Source organism: Rhinopithecus bieti, unplaced genomic scaffold (genome assembly GCF_001698545.2).
Source record: "Rhinopithecus bieti isolate Rb0 unplaced genomic scaffold, ASM169854v2 scaffold_36008, whole genome shotgun sequence".
In the NCBI taxonomy this organism is placed as follows: Eukaryota; Metazoa; Chordata; class Mammalia; order Primates; family Cercopithecidae; genus Rhinopithecus; species Rhinopithecus bieti.
In genome coordinates, this window is record NW_016816204.1 from 150,137 (window position 1) to 171,980 (window position 21,844).

Here is a 21,844-nt window from a genome sequence, read left to right on the forward strand (position 1 = left end):
CCCCCCACCCCCCGTGATAGGCCCCAGTGTGTGATGTTCCCCTTCCTGAGTCCAAGTGATCTCATTGTTCAGTTCAGAAATTTTCTTTTTTTGTTGTGTCTCTGTCAAGTTTTGGAATCAGGATGATGCTGGCTTCATAAAATGAGGTAGGGAGGAATCCCTCTTTTTCAATTGTTTGGAATAGTTTCAGAAGGAATGGTACCAGCTCGTCTTTGAACCTCTGGTAGAATTCAGCTGTGAATCTGTATGGTCCTGGGCTTTTTTTGGTTGGTAGACTAGTAATTACTGCCTCAACTTCAGAACTTGTTATTGGTCTATTCAGGGATTCGACTTCTTCCTGGATTAGTCTTGGGAGGGTGTATGTGTCCAGGAATGTATCAGTTTCTTCTAGATTTTCTAGTTTATTTGTATAGAGGTGTTTATAGTATTCTCTGTTGGTAGTTTGTATTTCTCTGAGAATAGTGGTGATATCCACTTTATAATTTTTTTATTGCATCTATTTGATTCTTCTCTCTTTTCTTTAATAGTCTAGCTAGCAGTCTATCTATTTGGTTAATCTTTTCAAAACACCACCTGCTGGATTCACTGATTTTTTTCAAGGGTTTTTCATATCTCTACTTCCTTCAGTTCTGCTGTGATCTTAGTTATTTCTTGTCTTCTCCTAGCTTTTGAATTTGTTTGCTATTGCTTCTCTAGTTCTTTTAATTGTGACGTTGGGGTGTTGATTTCAGATCTTTCCAGCTGTCTGAAGTGGGCATTAGTGCTATAAATTTCCCTCTTAACACAGCTTTTTGTGTGTCCTAGATCCTGGTACGTTTTCTCTTTGTTCTCAATGATTTCAAGTAACTTCTTCATTTCTGCCTTAATTTCATTATTTACCCAATATTCATTCAGGAACAGGTTGTTCAATTTCCATGTAGTTGCGTGGTTTTGAGTGAGTTTCTTAATCCTAAGTTCTAATTTGATTGCACTGTGGTCTGAAGACTGTTACAATTTCCATTCTTTTGCATTTGTTGAGGAGTGTTTTACTTTGAATTATGTGGCCGATTTGAGAATAAGTGCTATGTGGTGCTGAGAAGAATGTATATTCTGTTGATTTGGGGTAGACAGTTCTGTAGCAACCCCGTGTCTATTAGGTCCACTTGGTCCAGAGCTGAGTTTAAATCCTGAATAACCTTGTTAATTTTCTGTCTCATTGATCTAATATTGACAGTGGGGTGTTAAACTCTCCCACTATTATTGTGTGGAAGTCTAAGTTTCTTTGCAGGTCTCTAAGAACTTGTTTTATGAATCTGGGTGCTCCTGTATTGGGTGCACATATATATATATTTATGATAGTTAGCTCTTCTTGTTGCATTGATCCCTTTACCATTATGTAATACCCTTGTCTTTTTTGATCTTTGTTAGTTTAAAATCTATTTTATCAGAGACTAGGATTGTAACCCCTGCCTTTTTTTTTTTTTTTTTTTTTTTTTTTTTTTTTTTTTTTTTTTTTTTTTTTTTTTTTTTTTTTTTTTGCTTTCCATTTGCTTGGTAAACATTCTTCCATCCCTTTATTTTGAACCTATGTGTGTCTTTGCAAGTGAGATGGGTCTCCTGAATAAAGCACACCAATGGATCTTGACTCTTTATCCAATTTGCTAGTCTGTGTCTTTTAGTTGGGGCATTTAGGCCATGTACAGTTAAGGTTAATATTATTATATATGAATTTGATCCTGTCATCATGATGTTAGCAGGTTATTTTACACATTAGTTGAAGNTTTCTTTGCAGGTCTCTAAGAACTTGTTTTATGAATCTGGGTGCTCCTGTATTGGGTGCACATATATATATATTTATGATAGTTAGCTCTTCTTGTTGCATTGATCCCTTTACCATTATGTAATACCCTTGTCTTTTTTGATCTTTGTTAGTTTAAAATCTATTTTATCAGAGACTAGGATTGTAACCCCTGCCTTTTTTTTTTTTTTTTTTTTTTTTTTTTTTTTTTTTTTTTTTTTTTGCTTTCCATTTGCTTGGTAAACATTCTTCCATCCCTTTATTTTGAACCTATGTGTGTCTTTGCAAGTGAGATGGGTCTCCTGAATAAAGCACACCAATGGATCTTGACTCTTTATCCAATTTGCTAGTCTGTGTCTTTTAGTTGGGGCATTTAGGCCATGTACAGTTAAGGTTAATATTATTATATATGAATTTGATCCTGTCATCATGATGTTAGCAGGTTATTTTACACATTAGTTGAAGCACTTTCTTCATAGTGTCATTGGTCTTTATATTTTGGTGTGTTTGTGCAGTGGCTAGTACCACTTTTTCCTTTCCACATTTAGTACTTCCTTCGGGAGCTCTTGTAAAGCAAGCCTGGTGGTAACAAAATCCCTCAGCATTTCCTTCTCTGAAAAGGATTTTATTTCTCCTTAGCTTATGAACCTTAGTTTAGCTGGACATGAAATTCTGGGTTGAAAATTCTTTAAGAATGTTGAATAATGGCCCCCACTCTCTTCTGGCTTGTAGGGTTTCTGCAGAGAGATCTGCAACTGGTCTGATGGGTTTCCTTTTGTAGGTAACCTGACCTTTCTCTATGGCTGCCCTTCATTTCAACCTTGGAGAATCTGACAATTAGGTGTCTTGGGGTTGCTCTTCTTGAGGAGTATCTTAGTGGTGTTCTCCATATTTCCCGAATTTCAGTGTTGGCCTGTCTTGTTAGGTTGGGGAAGTTCTCCTGGATAATATCCTGAAGTGTGTTTTTCAACTTGGTTCTGTTCTCCCTTTCACTTTCAGGTACACCAATCAATCATAGGTTTGGTCTTTTCACATAGTCCCATATTTCTTGAAGTTTTTGTTCGTTCCATTTCATTTTTTTCTCTGATCTTGTCTTCACTCCTTATTTCAGTAAGTTGATATTCAATCTCTGATATCCTTTCTTCTGCTCGATCAATTTGGCTATTGATACTTGTATATGCTTCATGAAGTGCTTGTGCCGTGTTTTTCAGCTCCATCAGGTCATTTATGTTCCTCTCTAAACTGATTATTCTAGTTAGCAGTTCCTATAACCTTCTATCAAGGTTCTTAGCTTCCTTGAACTGGGTTAGAACATGCTTCTTCAGCTCAGAGGAGTTTGTTATTACCCACCTTCCGAAGCCTACTTCTGACAATTCATCAATGTCATTCTCCGTCCAGTTTTGTGCCCTTGCTGGAGAGGAGCTGCAATTATTTGGAGGCAAAGAGGCATTCTGGTTTTTGGAATTTTCAGCGTTTTGCGCTCGTTTTCCTCATCATCATGGATTTATCTACCTTTGATCTCTGAGGCTGATGACCTTTGGATGGGGTTTTGTGTGGGGTCCTTTTGCTGATGCTAAGGTTGTTGCTTTCTGTTTGCTAGTTTTTCTTCTAACAGTCAGGGCCCTCTTCTGCAGGTCTGCTGCAGTTTGCTGTAAGTCCATTCCAGACACTGTTTGCCTGGGTATCACCAATGGAGGCTGCAGAACAACAAAGACTGCTGCCTGGTCCTTCCTCTGGAAGCTTCGTCCCAAAGGGGCACCACCAGCCTGATGCCAGCCAGAGCTCTCCTGTTTGAGGTGTCTGTTGACCCCTGTTGGCAGTTCTCTCCTAGTGAGACAGCACAGGAGTCTTCCCAAGTGGGTCCCTGACCCTCTTGAGGAGGCAGTCTGTCCATAAGCAGAGCTCAAGCACTGGCTGGGAGAATCCTCCTTGTCAGTATTAGTTGTTCTCTTCAGAGCCACCAGGCAGGAAAGTTTATGTCCTCTGAGGCTGCGCCCACAGCCGCCTCTTCCCTCAGGTGCTCTGTCCCAGGGAGACAGGAGTTTTATCCATAAGTCCCTGACTAGGTCTGCTGCCTTTCTTTCAGAAATGCCCTGTCCAATGAGGAAGAATCTAGAGAGGGAGTCTGGCCACAGTCGCTTTGCTTCACTGTGGTGAATTCCACCTGATTCAAACCTCCCAGCTGTCTTAGTACTGTCAGGGAAAAACCACCTACTCAAGCCTCAGTAATTGCAGATGCCCCTCCCCCTACCAAGCCCAATGGTCCCAGGTCAATTTCAGACTGCTGTGCTGGCAGTGAGAATGTTAAGCCAGTGGTTCTTAGCTTGCTGGGCTCCGCGAGAGTGGGACCCTCTGAGCAAGACCACTTGGCTCCCTGGCTTCAGCCCCCTTTCCAGGGGAGTTAACAGTCTCACTGGGGTTCCAGGTGCCACTGGAGTACGAAAAAAAAACTCCTGCAACTAGCTCAGTGTCTGCCTAAACTGCCACCCAGTTTTGTGCTTGAAACCCAAGGCCCTGGTGGTATAGGCACACGAGGGAATCTCCTGATCTGTGGATTGCAAAAACCATAGGAAAAGCATAGTATCTGGGTCGGATAGCACAGTCCCTCATGGCTTCCCTCGGCTCGGGGAGGGAGGTCCCCCGACTCCTTGCACCTCCCAAGTGAGGTGATGCCCCACCCTGCTTCTGCTCAACCTCTGTGGGCTGCAACCACTGCCTAACTAGTCCCAGTGAGATGAACTGGGTATCTTAGTTGGAAATGCAGAAAACACCCACCTTCTGTGTTGGTCTTGCTGGGAGCTGCAGACCACAGCTCTTCCTATTCAGCCATCTTTTTTTTGAGACAGAGTCTCACTCTGTCACCCAGGCTGGAGTACAGTGGCGTGATCTCAGCTCACTGCAAGCTCCTGCCTCAGCCTCCCGAGTAGCTGGGACTACAGGTGCCCACCACGCCTGGCTAATTTTTTGTAATTTTAGTAGAGGTGGGGTTTCACCATGCTACCCAGGATGGTCTCGATCTCCTAACCTCGTGATCCACCTGCCTCGGCCTCCTATTACAGGCTTGGCCATCTTAAGTATTGAAAATAAATGGTTTTTCTCTTCACTGGTTGTCTTTACTTTGTGAGGTTCCTGACTCCACTGCTTCTCTTCTTCAGTTCACTCCTGTTATGGAAGTGTCGTGGCACTCTAAAGTCTGTGTCCTTAACTAGCCAGCTTCAGGGCTAAAATAGCCTTTAAGTGCAAGGGGAAAAAAACCTTAGGTATTTCCCAAATTGGTAGCTGCAGAGGGGCTCAATCCTTACTGTAAACTGAACACTTCAAAACAAGATTGCTTTTCACATTATGAAACCCTTTCAATCTTGCATTTAATTGATTCTAGTGTTCTCTTTCCAGTTTTAAAATATTTTTATAGAAAAAAATCAAAATATAAGAAATGTAACTCAAAAGTTCAACTGTTAAAACTGAAAATATGAAAATTTAGATTAGCTTACATTAATTACAAGCTAATTAATTAATTACAAAGGATGAGGCCTACATACATTGTAAGTACACTGTACGATAAGTGTAAAACCCTGATCGATATAGGCATTCTATCAATAATATTAAAATTCAGTGTCCACTGAAGCAAAATCACTACTTTTTTTGGTGATGATATGTACCACGGCATTGGGAAAAATATATATATATGAACTTTGGATTCATTAAAAAACAGAAATTTTGGACAGGTGCTGTACTTCCAGCACTTTGGGAGGCTAAATCAGGTAGATCACCTGAGGTCAGGAGTTTGAGACCAGCTTGTCCAACAGGGCGAAACCCCATCTCTACTAAAAATACAAAATTAGCTAGGTCATGGCATGCACCTGTAGTCCCAGTTATTCCAGGGGCTGAGGCACAAGAATTGTTTGAACCTGGGAGGTAGAAGTTGCAGTGAGCCAAGATCACACCATTGCACTTCAGCCTGGGCAACAGAGAGAGACTGTGTCTCCAAAAAAAAAAAAACCAGAAATTTTAAATGCAATGAAATGTAGGCTCATTCAAATGTTTTTCTCGAAAGCCATGAAAAACAAACTATTCTAATATACAAACTAGAATACATTTTATGAAATAGTGAAATAGTCTATTGATTCCACTCAAATAAGATAATGGGACTATACTTTCACATTTTCTTATCAATAGTTCTAATAATTATACATAAAAGACAATTATGTGGGTCAACAGGGGACACATTGTAGATACAAAGTTACTAACAGATTGAAAGTACAAGGGTGGAAAAATATATCATGCAGGCTGGATGTGGTGGCTCGCACCTGTAAAACCAACAATTTGAGAGGCCAAGGCAGGGGTTTAACTTTGAGCCAGGAGTTCAAGATCAGCCTGGACAATATAATGAGACCTTGTCTCTGCAAAAATTTAAAAATTAGCCAAGCATGATGGTATGCACCTGTAATCCCAGCTACTCAAGAGACTGAGGTGGGAGGATCACTTAAGCCTGGGAATCAGAGGTTCCAGTGAGTGGTAACCTCTGCTTGCCAGTGCACTCCAGCCTGGGCAACAAAGCAAGACCCTATCTGGGGAAAAAAAAAAAAAGGCCTATTATGCAAACAACACCGACAAGAAAGATAAAGTGGTTTTATTAATGTCAGAAAGAATAGCCATTAAACAAATTAGATTATTTATTAGATGAAATGGACAAATACTTAGAAAGGCACAAATGACTAAAAAATTCAAGAAAAAATAGGTAACTTGAACAGACCTATATAACAAGAGATTAAATTAGTAATCAAGAAACTACCCACAAAGAAAAGCCTAGCCCCAAATGGCTTCACTGTTGAATTCTAATGAACGTTTAAAGAAGAATTAGATAAAGCGGCCGCAACACTTGCCCTGATCCTGATCCTCCATCCTCAGACTCGACTGGCAGTGTAGGCCTACAGCCTTGTACTGATGTCAGATGTGAGAGCCTGTGCTTAAGAAATCACATCTCACTGAAGACATTCAAACAAAAGTTGGAACACTACTTTACCAGAACAGAAAGGAAACTCATGCATCAGAAAAGGTGACTAATAAATGTACCAAAAGAATATGGGTGCACAAATACCAGAACCTGATCAGATTAAACAGTTTAAGGAATTTCTTGGGACTGACAATTAACTTATAGAAATCTGCTTTTTGGACTGTGTTAAGACTGCACAAGAGATGTAAAACCTGAAGAGACCAGCTGTTCAGAACACTTTATGGAAATATTTTAAATGACAAAAGAATATCCATGAGACTTCAGGAATATCATATTTAGCAGAATGAAGCTCTGGCAGCCAAAGCAGGACTCCTTGGCCAACCATGATAGAGAAGTACTAGATTGCCAACAGCTGCTATACTGGAAATGAGTATGCATCTGATACAATCCCCTGAAAGCAGTAGCCACCTTGTTAAGCCATCTGTCATGAGTTTTTGGCAAATGGAAACCACTGGAGAAACCAGTGATCATTCCTATTTACCAGGAATAATCAGAATAGAAGGTCTTATTCTTCAATGAAATAGTAAGATGCAACATTTGTTGAGGCCTTAAGATTCAGCAGCATGGTCACTTGATTAGAAAAATAAACAATTGCTGCTTCTTTTAAAAAAAAAATACCAATTCTCCACAAACTCTTCCAAAAATTAGAAGAGGGAAGACATCTTTCAATTCATATTATGAGGCCAGTATTACTATGATACTCTAAAATCAGACAAAGTCACAAGAAAATAAAACTACAGACCAATACTCATGAGAATGATGCAAAAATCCTCAACAAAATACTAGCAAAACAAATCCAGCAACATTTAAAAATTATATATAACATAACCAAGTGCAGTTTGTCTCAGGAATGCAAGGTTGGTTTAAGATCCAAAAATCAATTAATTCAATGCATCATATCAATAGAATAGAAAACAAAATTACATGATCATCTCAACAGACATAGAAAAAGCATCTGGCAGCCAGGCATGGTGGCCCACGCCTGTAATCTCACACTTTGGGAGGCCTAAGCGGTGGATCACAAGAGGTCAGGAGTTCGGGTGGATCACAAGAGGTAAGGAGTTTGAGACCAGCCTGGCCAACATGGTGAAACCCTGTATCTACTAAAAATACAAAAATTAGTTAGGCGTGGTGCTGGACACCTGAAATCCCAGCTACTCGGGAGGCTGAGGCAGGAGAATTGCTTGAACCTGGGAGGCAGAAGTTGCAGTGAGCCAAGATTATGCCATTGCATTCTAACCTGGGCAACAAGAGCAAAACTCCATCTCAAAAAACAAGCAAACCAAAAGCATTTGGCAAAATCCACTACAATTGACTCTTGAACAACACTGGTTTGAACTTCACAAATCCACTGACACCAGTATTTTCTTCCACATCTGCCACCCTTGAGACAGCAAAACCAACTCCTCCTCTGCCTCCTCAGCCTACCCAACATGAAGACAATGATGACTTTTATCATGAAATATTTCCACTTAATAAAAGAGTACATATATTTTCTCTCATGATTTTCTTAATAACGTATTCTTTATATGATACATATATAAAATATGTGGTAATTGACTTTATGTTACTGGTAAGGCTTCTGGTTAACAGTAGGCTATTAGTTGACAAGTTTTGGGAGACTCCAAAGTTATACATGGATTTTAGACTATGCAGTGGGTCAGCACCCACAATCCCCATGTTGTGCAAGGGTTAACTGTACTGTTTCAAGATAAAAACACTACGGTGGCTCAAGCCTGTAATCCCAGCACTTTGGGAGGCCGAGACGGGCGGATCACGAGGTCAGGAGATCGAGACCATCCTGGCTAACACGGTGAAACCCCGTCTCTACTAAAAAATACAAAAAACTAGCCGGGCGTGGCGGCGGGCGCCTGTAGTCCCAGCTACTCAGGAGGCTGAGGCAGGAGAATGGCGTAAACCCGGGAGGCGGAGCTTGCAGTGAGCTGAGATCCGGCCACTGCACTCCAGCCTGGGCGACAGAGCGAGACTCCGTCTCAAAAAAAAAAAAAGATAAAAACACTAAAAAAAACTAGAAATAGAAGGTACCTTCCTCAATCTGATAAAGGGCATCTAAGAAAACTGCAGAGAAACATCAAACTTAACGGTGAATGATTAGATATTCTCCCCCTCCATGAGAAACAAGACTAGGGACATCTCTTCTTGTCACTTCTGTTCACTGTTACACTACAAGTACTGGTCACAGCAATTAAGGAAAGGGAAAAAAAGTTAAACGTTTCCAAATTAGAAAGAAAGAAGGAAACAAAACTATATTCACAGATGACATGGTTTTGTACATAGAAAATCGTAAAGAACCTACTAAAAAATATTACAGCTAAAAAAGTTCAGAAAGGCTGCAGGATACAAGATCAATATTAACACACACACACACACGCACACACACACACACACACACACAACTGGGCCAAGCACAGTGGCTCATGCCTACAATCCTAAAACTTTGGGAGGCTAAGGCCAGAGGATTTGCTTGAGTCCAAGAGCTTGAGACCAGCCTGGGCAACATGGCAAGACTCTGTCTCTACAAAAAAAATTAAAAATTAGCCAGGCATTGTGGCACGTGTCTGGTGGTCTCAGCTACTTGGGAGGCTGAGGCAGGAAAATCAGGTGAGCCCAGGAGGTCGTGGCTGCAGTGAGCCATGTTTGTGCCACTGCACTTCAGCCTGGGCAACAGAGCATGAGCCTGTCTCAAAAACAAAACAACAACAACAAAAACCACACACAATTGTATCTCTAAGCCATCTGCAACGAATAATCTGAACATAAAATTAAGAAAATAATTCCACTTACAATAGCATCAAAAATAAAGTAATATTTGGGAATAAGTTTTCTTTACAGTGTAAAATTTATACTCTGAAAACTACAAAACATTGTTGCAACAAATTAAAGGTGATCTAAATAAATGGAAAAATGTCCCACATTCATGGAAATTTTTATTAAGATTGGCAATATTACCCATTATGGATGTAGAGATTCAACACAATCCCTATCAGAATCCAAGCTATACTCATTGTGTAAACTGACAAACTGACTCTAAAATTCACTTGGAATTGCAATGGACCAAAAACAGTCAAGGAGGGAGAATTGAGTGGGTGATAGCTAATGTATATGGGGCTCTTTTTGAGGTGATGAAAATGCTCTAAATTTGATTTATCTCAATAAAGCTTTTTTTTTTTTTTTGAAGTACCATGAAAACAAAGAACAATTTAATTTCCTGATGGGAAGAAAGACTCACAGAAAGGTACCAAGAAGTGATATCATTTGTACTAAGTATATGTTTTACTATTCTCTAAGTCTTTAAAAATTTGAAAATACACACATAGCAATAATTAACCAGAATAGTACAAATTTGAGCATGCTGGTTTTGAATTACGTATTGCTGTACTAAGGATGTTCGTAAATGAATTGTCAAGACAATTTTCAATACAATGGCAGCCAAATAAATAAATACACAAAATAAATACAAGCAAGTACATGAAATAGAAAACTACCATGAGAGCCAACATACAGTGGATTTAGGATTAAGGAGGTATAAACATATTAGAAATCTTTGAAGAAGTTAAGAAGGACAGCAAAAGAAAACAAAAACAGACAGCAAGAAGTAAGTTAATGATTGCAAAAATCCTTTTTTTTTGAGACGGAGTCTCGCTCTTGTTGCCCAGGCTGGAGTAGAGTGGCACAATCTCGGCTCACTGCAACCTCTGCCTTCCTGGGTTCAAGCAATTATCCTGCCCCAGCCTCCTGAGTAGCTGGGATTACAGGTGCCCACCACCACGCCCAGCTAATTTTTTTTTTTTTTTTTTTTTTTTTGTATTTTTAGTAGAGACAGGGTTTCACCATGTTGGCCAGGCTGGTCTCAAATTCCTGACCTCATGATCCACCCACCTGGGCCTCCTTAAGTGCTGGGATTACAGGGGTAAGCCACCACACAGATATACTATGGCAAGTGTAATAAACTTTAGTATAAACATTGTAAAAATGCAAGTCTAAATGTGAAGGAAACAAATGTAGAGCACCACTTTGAATATACTTGTTATAGTATACTATTAAGGAGAAGAAGAATAACTTTAACTTTGAATGTAACTGTAGCACAATGAAATGAGAACAAGTGTTCTTCAATCAAGCTAATAATAAAATTTTACTCTAAGTTTCTGACATAAAGGATAATGATAGATGTCTAATGAATAGTTAATATTGAAATCATTAAGAAGTATTTTAATATTTTATGAGGTTTTTAAAAAAGTATGGTAGAGACAATGTTCCAATGTTCCAATAACATTCTACATATTGTACTATTCCTGATATAAATGTACTTGCAAATGGGCAATAAATTTGCCAGCCATTTTAATCTTTCAAAATTAAGTATTTAAAATTGGTAATATGCAGCATGCTATATAGATAATTAAAACAGTTAAAAAAAAAAAAAGTACACTGAATGAAAAACAAGTCTCTCACAAATAGCAATTCCTCAGTTTTCCTCCACTGGTTTCCAGTTTCACATGTGTTCTTACTGAATTTCTATTTACGTTATTTCTTGACTCTATTCTGATGCCCAGATCTGTCAATATATAAACACATAATATACACACACTGAAATATACACTGAATTTTCCAAAACAATCTAGGTTTCTATTCTTTTTAATCAAAGCAAATGCTATGTATGGCTTCATTTTAATTTCTACTTGCTTACAAGTTTGAATAGTAATATTCAGAGTTGTCAAGTTAGGAAGCAAGATATATCACCTGAAACCTGGTTTAGACAACATTTTAAAAATTAAAAATCATCAGGTATATAAATCAAGATTGTCATACTACTCAAAAATTATATGGGAATGTAAGGAAACAACTGACTTTTTCTCATATAAACAATACTAAATGCAGACACACAATGAAACAATAAACACAGTTCTTTAGATTTGTAACTGGAATTTCACACCTTTTCCTTACCCTAATCAGAGTTGAATACTAAAATTAAATAAATGTAAATTAACATGCTATTTTAAAATCAAACTAAAACCAATTTATAGTAACAGAATATATTAATATTAACTCAAACAGTTTAAATTCCCTCCTATGTACATGAAAAATGGCCCTTCAAAATGGAAGGGAATTTCATCATCTGGTTTAAAAATAACAATGAAATAAAGAGCAGCATAGACAAGACTACTTTTGGCCTCTGGCTTCTTTCAATATAGAAGTATTATAAAGAAAAGAGTAAGCCAGTGTTGATATAGTAAAGAAACCTCCACTTTAATATCTCATTTTTTTCAGGAAAGAAGTAGTCTGCAAAATCTGTGAAAGTGATTTATCTTCAGGTGAATAAAATGAACAGCAATTGATCTTGTACCTAGGGAGTGACTCTTCTTCCACCAGTTACAAACATATCTCTGTTAAATATCACTAGAATAGGTTGGGTAATTTCATGTTTTGAATAATTTATTTGCACACTTAAGATTTAGGATTGATTCTAAAGTTTTATGTCCAACAGCACAGTTTCAATTGGGTCATTAACTTGTTCATTATTCAACACTTTTTGCATCTGTAAAATGAGTCCACTTTTGTATGGGACCATCACAGAAATGACACCAAACACAGATTTGGTGGGTGAAAGAGGTATGTCAGAGGTAAGATGACCATGAAAAAGAGATATATAAGTTGAGATATGTGAAATGGGCACAAATTGGTAAAGTGAAGGAAAAGAATGTTATATGCAGAGGAATCTGTATGTTTATGTCAACGAGATATATGATCACCAAACATTTCACTTTATAGCAAAGAATTTTGAAGAAATCAAGACTGTCTTCTAACTTAGTGTATAAAGTGGATCATTTTGAAAATAAAATCTACTTTACTTATATTGGTTATCCTAGAAATTCTGTGAAGAGGCTAAAAAAGGAATTTAGGCCAGGCAGTGGCTCACCCCTGTAATCCTAGCACTTCAGAAGGCCAAGGCAGAAGGACTGCTTGAAGCCAGGAGATTGAGACCAGCCTGGGCAACATGGCCAGGCCCCCATCTCTACAAAAAATAAAAATAAAAAAATTAGTCAGGCATGGTGGCATGCACCTATAGTCCTAGCTACTTGGGAAGCTGAAGCAGGAGAATCCCTTGAGCCCAGGTATTTGAGGCTACAGTGAGCTATGACTGTGCCACTGCACTCCAGCCTGCGAAATGGAACAAGACACTGTCTCTTAAAAGAAATTAAAAAAAAAAAAAAAAAAAACTCCCCAAAGTAGACATTACATGCATTCTTCTTAGTGTGTGTGTACTATTCTGTAAAATCTTATCAGCTGTAAAGATTCATGTATTTACCAGCACAATTAAGACACAGAACTATTCCACCAACACAAAGAAGCCCTCTCCTGCAACTCCCTTATAGTCATACCTATCCCCTTCTCCCACATTATCTCTAACTCCTGAAACAACAGGTCAATTTTCCAAAACTAATTTTTTTTTCATTTAAGTAATACTATATAATTGGAATCATACAGTATGTAACATTTTGAGTTTAGCTTTTTTTACTTAGTGTGATGCCCTTAAGATCTATGGAAACTGCTGACTGTACCAGTAATTTATTCCTTTACAAAGCTTAGCATTCCATTGGATAGATACCTCACAGTTTGTTTATTCACCTGTTGAAGGTTATCTGGATTGTTTCCAGTTTGAGGCAATTACAAATTAAGTTGATATAAATATTTGTGTAGCAAGTTTTTACATATACATAAATTTCCATTTCTCTATGTTAAATACTCAGGAATATGATTGCTGAGTCATATGGAATATTTATCTTTAATTTTATAAAAAAATGCCAAACCGTTTTCCAGAGTGGCTGTGTCATTTTCTTATCAGCAACAGATGAGAAATCCATTCATTCTGTATTCTCACCATTTTTTACTTTCGCTATCCACATATGTATGCAGCGGTATCTTGTAGTTTTAATTTGCACTTCTCTAATGGCTAAGAATATTGAAAATATTTTACATGGCTTACTTGCTATTACATATTCACTTTTATCATTTAAGTTTTCGTTGTTGTTGTTGCTGTTGTTATCCTAGAAATTCTGTATAAAGGCTAGAAAAGGAATTTAGGCCAGGGGCAGTGGCTCATGCCTGTAATCCCAGCACTTTAGGAAGCTGAGGCAGGAGGACCCCTTGAAGCTAGGGTCTCGCTCTGTCACCCAGACTGGAGTGTAGTGGTGCAATCATGGCTCATTTAAGATTCTTAAATACATTTGCAGCCCAGCGTGGTGGCAGGCACCTATAATCCCAGCTACTCGGGAGGCTGAGGCATGACGATCCCTTGAACCCGGGAGGCGGAGGCTGTGGTGAGCAGAGATTGCATCATTGTACTCCAGCCTGGGCTACAAGACTCCGACTCAAAAAAAAAAAAATCATCTGAAGAGGGAATATACAATAATATCTTCAAGTTCACAGTTAGTAAGCTCTTCTAGCTAATAGTAGGACAACACAGATTAATATACAAAAAGCGAATGAAGCCAGCTGTAGTAATAAAAAGTAGAGGAGTGTAAGTATAGAAAATTTAATTTACTTAGAAATGTCATTATAGAGATGATTTGATTAAAGCTATTCACTTTGATAACCCAGGAAAGGCACTTAAAATTCACAAGGCATGAGTCAGATAATGTCAGTGCCCCTGCAATATCCTTTGGACCTAACCCTTTCCCACCACTCCAAATTACTTCCAATAGCCAGTATCTTCCTCTGTATGCCTCAGGGCTTTCCTCGGAATGGCTGAATGCTACTATGCCCACCATAGCACCAGGCGGGTGCACTGTCCTCTGTATGGCAGTCCACAACCAGTAACAGGAAATACACTCACTCTCTCACACTTCAGGTGAGTTAATTCCGAAACTAAATTTGACACTGACTTTCCCAGAATTATCCCACAAGATAAAGCTCCAGCAACCTATTGTGAGTTTACTTAGTAAGTCTTCATTAGCTGCCTTGCTTTCCTTGCATCAGTTCTTGCCTGTTACATACATCTCCAAAGTAGGCATTGTTCTAAAATCCTTGCTTCAGGTTCTGCTGCTGGGAAAACTTATGTATGTTAAACCACCCACCACAATAAAATAACTCTCATTAAAAATAAAAAATACTTGGAAGCAAAAGGTAGTGACAATAAATAAGACATATATATAGTAGGCCCACCATATCCACGGGTTCTGCATCTGCAGAACAACCAACAGCAGATCAAAAATACTTGGAAGTGGGGGAAATGGATAGTTGCTGAGTCTGTACTGAACATGTACAGACTTTTTTCTTGTCATTATTCCCTAAACAATACAGTATAACAAATATTTACTTAGCATTTACAGCGTATTAGGTATCATAAGTAATCTAGGGATTAAAGTATATGGGAGGATATGCATAGGTTATGTGCAAATATTATGCCATTTAAGGGACTTGAGTATCCATGGATTTGGTATCCACAGAGGGTCCTAGAACCAATCCCTTATGGGCTCCAAGGGATGACTGTACTTTTCTTTCTCTATTTACTTTTTCTATTTATTATTATTTCATAACTCTCTTCAATTATAAATTAAAAGCATTTCCCCTGCATATTGAAAACCTAATTTCTAATATGTCCATTACATTAAAATTAACAGTGCAAAATTACAGATGTCTACGACTACAAAAAATATCGACCTGTAAAATGCAATAATTTCAACTTCCATGATTAGACAGCAAAACAAAAAAACCAAACACATTAAGCTACAGTAATCAGAGAAGTATGATACTGGACAAAGAAGAGACATATATCAATGAAACAGAATATGGAATATAGATACACAACCACATAATTGATTTTCAAAAAAGTACAAAGGCAATTAAAGAGATTTAAATAGACTTCGGGAAAGAGTAATGGATCAATTGGGTATCCATATGCCAAAGCAAAAAACAATAACCAAAGACTCTGTTACAGACCTCACTCAATATACACAAAAATTAACTCAAAATGGATCACAGATCTACATGTAAAAAGTAAAACTACGAAATTTCTAGTAGAAAATATAGGAGAAAATCTTTCTGACCCCGGATTAGGCAAAGAGCTCTTACATGACACAAAAGCATAATCCATTTTTAAAGTACATAAATTTGTAAGAACTTCTGCTCACTGAAAGACATTGTTAGGAAAATGAAAACACAAGCCACTCACTAGGAGAAAATATTTGCAAATCACACATCTGATAAAAGTCTTGTCTGCAGAACAGATAAAGAATTCTCAAAACCCTGTAACAAAAATAAACACAATTTTTTTTTTTTTTTTAAAGGCAAACAGTTTGAAGAGATACTTCTTCAAAGAACATATACAGGTAGCAAATAAGCATATAAAAACGTGCTTCACATAATTAGGGAAGTAGAAACAAACAATGAGATACTCCTCTCCCCCTCATAATTGATATAGTAATAAAAATTGATAATATCAAGTGCTGAAAGGATGTGGAACCACTAGACTTCTCATATATTACTAGTGGGAATGTGAAATGGCACAGATACTTTGGAAAGGAGTTTAGCAATACATCTAGTAAAATGAAAATTTATGTTAACACAAAATGTATAAATATTTTAGCAGCTTTATTCATAATCACCAGAAACAATTCAAATATTCCTCTAGAGTGGACAGAGATACAAGGTGTAGTACATCACGATGACAGAAAACTACTCAGCCATTAAAATTTAAAAACTATTGACAAAGCAGGCCGGGTGCAGTGGCTCAAGCCTATAATCCCAGCACTTTGGGAGGCTGAGACGGGTGGATCACGAGGTCAGGAGATCGAGACCATCCTGGCTAACACGGTGAAACCCCGTCTCTACTAAAAAAATACAAAAAACCTGTAGCCCCAGCTACTCGGGAGGCTGAGGCAGGAGAATGGCGTAAACCCGGGAGGCAGAGCTTGCAGTGAGCTGAGATCCAGCCACTGCACTCCAGCCTGGGTGACAGAGCGAGACTCCGTCTCAAAAAAAAAAAAAAAATTGACAAAGCAAAATGGATGAATCTAAGATGAACTTATATCAAATAAAGTCAGATTCAAAGGCTATGCACAACATGATTCCATTTGTGTGTATCAGTACCTCAGGAGAGCTGGAGAAAGCTGGGCTGCCACGTTCTGGCACAGCCAATGGCAACAAGCCAAAAAAATAAATAAAATAAAATAAAGAATAGGTCTGTAATCACTTGCTGTGATAGTATAAGAGGCTAAACTGGAGAAAGTGCCAGTTACCCCCCATTCCATTTTCCCCTGTGGCATGGCACATTGGTCCACAGGGCAGGTAGACCAGCACAGATGTGAGGGCTGCCTCACTGCCAAAGGGAACCCCCAACAAAAGACTCTGGTAGTTTTACAGACCCAGGAGTCGAGTGAAGGCTAGAGAGGGAAGGGTTAGAAACAGAAAAGTGCAAGTCATAGTAGAAAAAGAGTTGGTGTCTTGCCTCTTTTCCCCAGTGAAGTCTTGACAGAGACACTTAAGGAAAGCTTCCCCAAAAGAACCACATAAAGAGGCCTCTGAATGATGGCACCTAGGCTAGGAATGCAGATATGTGTAAGAGGATGACTGGATCCTTGACTGCAATTCCCCTCAGAGACTATAAAAGTTTTGCACCAAGTCTGCTCTGGAGACCAGTCTTCCCCCTATGAAGCCTGCCAGGAAAACCTCTGTAAATGCTTTATGATTGGACCTAAAAAATTACTCATAGGTTGTTGACTAGAAGCAGGAACCCTCAATACAAGTCACTGGAAAAGGTAAAACTATACAAACAGAAAATTATGGAGAATGGGATTTGATTTTACCCTATTTAATAAAGCTAACACAAAAGGCTCTTAACTAATTCATGGATGCAGGCAGAAGACACAAGACTCCTCAAAGAAAAAATACTTCATTACTTACGACAAAGCAGAAGAACATCAGCATTTTTGCATCAGTTCCCCTCATTCCAAGTCCTTTGGGGATGCTCAGATGGATGCTATGCATGAAGTGAGTTTGCATTAGCAAATGAGAAGCACTGAACTTGGAGAATCCACCAATTTTATGGCAAGCAGTAAATAAGCTTGCTCTTTGTCTGGGAAGAGATGTTATCTCATGTCTCAAGTTTATCAGCTGCACATATAATCCTAAGAAATCTCCCAGGAAAAAGGGAAATCTGAGCCTTACAGTCTTCACAAGCAAGTGAGGAGAACTGTCTCTGTCAACAAAAACAGAGCAGGGATTGCTAAGGGCTGAAGTAGGGGAAAGGAAGACTACAAAGGGGACACAAGGAAAGTTTTGGGGTGATGAAACTATTCTCTATCTTACTTCTGATACTGGTAGCAAGATTGTGTGCATGTGTCATAACTTGCAGAAACATACACTACAAAGATCACTTTTTTATATATAAATTATAACTTAAAGGGGAAAAAATACTTTTTTGGAAAAAAAGTATTTTTTTTATAAATAAGTTTTTTTAAAAGAATTTCTTCTCTAGAAAAAAGTAAATCTTCCCTAAAAAAAACCCAAAAATATATCCAGGACCCTGTGGTACCATCCCTGGTGTCCCTTTCTGCATATGTCTACTTTCAGTTGCCAACTACTTAATGTTTACAGTATTCATTTAAAGTTAATTAATTATACTTTCAGATATGCTTCAATACCTATTCAAGCATTAAATCAAGACTTATCATTTCTAAATCTTTTCTTTCTTTTTTTTCTTTTTTTTTTTTTGAGATGGAGTCTCGCTCTGTCGCCCAGGCTGGAGAGCAGTGGCGCGATCTAGGCTCACCACAAGCTCTGCCTCCCGGGTTCATGCCATTCTCCTGCCTCAGCCTCCCAAGTAGCTGGGACTACAGGCACCCGCCACCATGCCTGGCTAATTTTTTTTTTTTTTTTTTGTATTTTTGGTAGAGACGGGGTTTCATTGTGTTAGCCAGGACGGTCTCAATCTCCTGACCTCGTGATCCTCCCACCTTAGCCTCCCAAAGTGCTGGGATTACAGGCGCGAGCCACCGTGCCTGGCCAATCTTTTGTTTCTTACAATAGTTTTTGAGAAAGAAAACAGATGAAATTTGCAAAACAATAAATTAAAAATTAGTATAGTTTACTGCTGCCTTTCAGCTCTCTAAATCAAGATATCAAAAATAAAACAACAATTGGCAGGCATCCCTTCATACTCCCCACCATGGATATTAACCCACAAATAAGATAAACCCTCAAAATTATTAAATTGCCATTGTTCACGTTTCTCCTGTTGACCGATGATCTAAACTCTCATTTTAGTAAGGTTCTAATAGAATGGAACATCTGTTTTATGTTACATGGGAGGCAGCAAAATTCTTCCTCTCTGACCGGATTATTAATGCTCATACCGTCTATGGTGTTAGACTTCTCATTTGTATCCCCTGCACTAGCTCTCTAAGGTACAACATACCCCCAATGTAAAACATTTTCCTTTTAACTGTACAATACTGTAGATGCCATATTTTTAATGTGACATGCTGGTATTTCTTTTTTAAAACCACAAATGCATTTCTTATTCTCAATCACAAATTTAAATTTCCTGTGTATTCCCAGCCCACTAGGCATTTTTCTTTTAAAATAGCTGAAAAAATAGATGATTTCAATTTTTTGATTTGTCGTCGCATTTTTATAGACCTCTCTCCAAGTAACTGTTAGAATGGAAAGTGAAAAGATATTTAGCTTTTAATCCGTTTTCTATAAAATCAATGTAAGCTTAAGAAAGACTGTAAAATATTTCTACTTCTTAAGACGAATAGTAGTAAGTCCATGCCACATCTAAAATGATCTAAAATAATACATTATATTCCATTTAAGAAAAATAACCTTAATAAGGCATTCTTCCAGTGTTCAAGCTTAAAATTATTTTAACATGAGTGTTTTCATTTTTAAAAGTCATCAAAATCTGACATATATTCCTTATGTTATTTCACAGATTTACACAAATACTTAGCTGAAACCATCTTACATTTCATTGGTTAAATTACAATAAAGTAATACTCTTCAAATGGAGTTGTATTTCTAATACCTTCAGTTTTTCTTGTTGTGCAATATTTTGTTCATTATGAACAGATTCTGACAAAATTGAGACAAATTGCATCACTACTGATGACTCTCAATTAGGTCTTCAGTACATTTCCCTTGCCTAACCCTAAAAAAGCTACATATGGTTTAAACCACTGGTACTTTTTACTTTCTGCCAATACACAAACCATGCTTTTTTGTGTTGAAAACATTCCCATGAATAATTATACTAGTCTCCAAAGAGACCAGATGGTAATAAATTCTAGAGCAGATCTGGAAGCTTTCTCTAAATTTACCTTTTTATAGTCTCACTATCATAATACAGTTCTTTGTGCTATAGCTTAGAATAGCTATGGCTAGACATAGAAATGTGAGTAAACTTTGTACACAAATAAAAAAGCAATCATTTCAGGGTCTTTCATAACTACATACACCTCTCATCTAATATTATCATCAACAACTTTTAAGAGAGCATCACCTTGATAGAGTATGACATTACTAATCAAATTATAAAATTTTTACATTTGCAAAATGTTACTATGAAAGTAAAATTTGTCTGGGCACAGTGGCCCATGGCTGTAATCCCAGCACTTTGGGAGGCCTAGGTGGGTGGATCACTTTAGGTCAGGAGTTTAATACTAGCCTGGTCAATAGGGTGAAACTCTGTCTCTACAAAAAAATACAAAAAAAAAAATTAGTTGAGCATGGTGGCAGAAGCCTGTAATCCAGCTACTTAGGAGACTGAGGCAGGAGGATTGCTCAAACCCAGGAGGCAGAATTTGCAGTGAGCCAAGATCACGACACTGAGCTTCAGCCTGGGCGACAGAGCATGACTCTATCTCAAAAATAAAACAAATAAAGTAAAATTTAAGAAATACGATCCAGCTAGCTACAGCAAATGGTATGAAGTTAAAGAAATAGAAACGTTGGCTGGGTGCAGTGGCTCACGCCTACAATCCCTGCACTCTGGGAGGCCGAGGCAGGTGGATCACCTGAGGTCAGGAGTTTGAGACCAACCTGGCCAACATGATGAAACCTCGTCTCTACTAAAAATACAAAGAATTAGCCGGGTGTGGTGGCGGGCACCTGTAATCCCAGCTACTCGGGAGGCCTGAGACGGGAGAACCACTTGAACCCGGGAGGTGCAAGTTGCAGTGAGCTGAGATCATACCACTGCACTCCAGCCTGGGCAACACAGGCGAAACTCCATCTAAAAAAATAATAATAATTAATAAATAAATAAATAGAAATGTAGACTAATGTTTACTAGTATTGCCACTGATTCTATTTTGTTATTCTTCTGGAAAACATGAATAAATTATTCTGGCCTTGCTATTTCAACTGAAGTAAAATAACTTGCACAATCTTCATTATTTATATTAATCATAGATCACTCCATTTTACTTAAGAGTATCGTGTTTGTGACAAAAAAAATCAAAAGAGGTTTTCAAAACCAGAAGCATTATTCAAAACTTTCAAAACACATTGTGGTATATAAAATTAAATTTGGCCGGGCGCGGTGGCTCACGCCTGTAATCCCAGCACTTTGGGAGGCCGAGGCGGGCGGATCACAAGGTCAGGAGATCGAGACCATGGTGAAACCCCGTCTCTACTAAAATACAAAAAAAATTAGCCAGGCGCGGTGGCGGGTGCCTGTAGTCCCAGCTACTCAGGAGGCTGAGGCAGGAGAATGGCGTGAACCCGGGAGGCGGAGCTTGCAGTGAGCCGAGATCGCGCCACTGCACTCCAGCCTGGAGGACAGAGCGAGACTCCGCCTCAAAAAAAAATAAAATAAAATAAAATAAATAAATAAATTAAATTAAATTTTAGGCATTTCCTTCCATCTGTAAGAAGCAAAACACAGCCATAGTAGTTTATTTTCTACTTTTATACCAGTGTACTGGTTACAATACTGGTGTAAAATATTAGCTGAATAATTTTTGGCATAAATTATTCTTATAGCTCAAAACAACTATGTATAAAAGAAATGAAAACAAAAAAGAAAAAAG

General features: G+C 38.2%; 1 protein-coding gene and 1 pseudogene across 2 annotated transcripts in view; one reads left to right on the forward strand and one right to left on the reverse strand.

Annotated features, from left to right (window-relative positions):
• ADK (adenosine kinase) overlaps window positions 1-21,844 on the reverse strand; it is a 285,891-nt gene that overhangs the window by 82,682 nt on the left and 181,365 nt on the right. The gene's annotated exons all lie outside the window — the stretch shown is intronic.
• Window positions 6,860-7,118, forward strand: LOC108516870 (mitochondrial import inner membrane translocase subunit Tim9 pseudogene; annotated as a pseudogene).